Source organism: Emiliania huxleyi (assembly GCF_000372725.1).
Source record: "Emiliania huxleyi CCMP1516 unplaced genomic scaffold EMIHUscaffold_3, whole genome shotgun sequence".
Classification (NCBI taxonomy): Eukaryota; Haptophyta; order Isochrysidales; family Noelaerhabdaceae; genus Emiliania; species Emiliania huxleyi.
The window spans coordinates 2,303,684-2,305,507 of NW_005199770.1; positions in this window are offsets into that span (position 1 = coordinate 2,303,684).

Below are 1,824 nucleotides of genomic sequence, written 5' to 3' on the forward strand. Positions count from 1 at the left end.
TTGGGGGGGGGGGGGGAGCACTTTGATCTTTGAATGCCGTGGGGCTCCTCTCTGTCTGGGTGTGAAGTTGCGAGGGTTGCCCCCCCCTTGCCGCAGGCAACAGGGTTAGGTTAGGTAGGAAGGTGAAGAACAGTCAGGCTCGGACTGGACACCAGCGCGGGTGTTATGGCATTTTGGCCTAATTCTTTTTCGCGAGAGAGAGTTGAGCCGTGAATTCTGCCCCGTCCTAGGGCCGAGAGAGGGAGTTTTATGCCAACTTCTTTTTCGCGTGTAGGCGTCAAACCCGAGACCCAGCGGCAGCGCGGGTGGGTGCTTTGGAGGCGCTGCGAGGAAGGGCGGTGTAGAAGCGCAATAAGTAAATGAGGAACGTCAGAGGGGAAGGCGGATACCCCGCACTTGTCTTCAAGTGCTCCAAGTCTCGTCATCATTTTTCTCTGACTCTTGCGCAGGACGGATTGAAGATCCCTCACAGCCTCACACAAGATCTGTGTAGGGCGCAGACGCATGTCACCACATGGCCGGGCGGTGCGCCCCACTATCCAACTCGTCTTGGTTGATGCTCTACTTCTCATTTTATTTTCCTTCTTTGCCGCTCTCTCACTGCGGGCACTAGAACGGGCGCAGAACGGGGCGGCCGGCGGCGTGGGGGCCTCTCGCTGGCAATTCCTTCGAGACAGAGCGAACATGGCCCGCCCCAACGCTCAGCAATCATGCGACGACTCTGGCTCCGCGCGTCTGGCTCGAACCCCTGCGCTGCCGTGGGCCCTAGTCTCGACCTTGGCCGCGCCGTCCGAGCTCGACTCGTGGCGCCACCATGCGCGCACCTCGAGCACAGCCCAAACCGCCGCCCACACGCCGACCATCACGAGGGCCAGCGCCTTCGCGACGCCGCCCCCCGCCTGCTCTCGCTCGGCGAGGAGGTCGTCGTACAGAAAGGCGCCCGTCGTCGCGGTGGCGAGGCCGACGGCCCAAACCACGTGCCCGCCGGCGCGGTGCGCCCGCCGCCACGCCCGCCGGTAGGGCGACTCCTTTGCGGGACGGATTGCGCCGCCCGCGCCCTGCAGGGCGTGGCGAAGGAAGGCATGGTGAGGGAAGGGCTCCTCTCGTTGGTGGGGTGGGGCGTCTCCGCACACGATAGAGTGGGCGCCCGCATCTCCATGCCGTGAGACGGGGAAGGGGAGCCCCTCGGCATGCTACGTGCGGGGCCGGCGAGCACACCTGTAGCACGCAGCCAGCAAGCATCGCAGTGCCGAGGACGGAGTGCGTGTACGAGTGGTGCTCCTCCACCATCGAGTACGAGACTGTAGCGCCCGCCACCGTCAGCAGGACGGCGCCCGCCATGAGGCCGCGGTGGAGATGGAACCACACCACCGGCTGCTTCCCGCCGCCGCCACCGCTGCCGCCCACCGCCTTTGCGCTGTAGCGGGCAATCGCGGCGCCGAGCGGCGCGAGAGCGAGCCACGCGAGCCCCATCAGCACGGCGTGGATCGCGTACGTCACGGCGAGCTTGGGGGCGGAGTACGTGCGGGGCGGCGAGTGCGGCGACGGCGGCGGCGACGGCGGCAGCGGCGGCAGCGAGGGTGGAGGGGGAGGAGAGGGCGGCGGCGGAGAGACTGCGGTGTCGAGCGTCTCCACGTCGGGCGCATCCAGGACAGAGACGCCGAGGACTTGCGAGGCGGCGGCGGCGGTGCCGAGCGCGCCGGCCGCCGTGGCGGAAATCGCGGCGGCCTCGGCCTGCGACGGCGCGGCGACGGTGAAGAGGAGTAGTCCGGCCGTCACCGAGAGGGAGACGTCGCCGACGTCGACGTCGAGCGACGCCGCGAG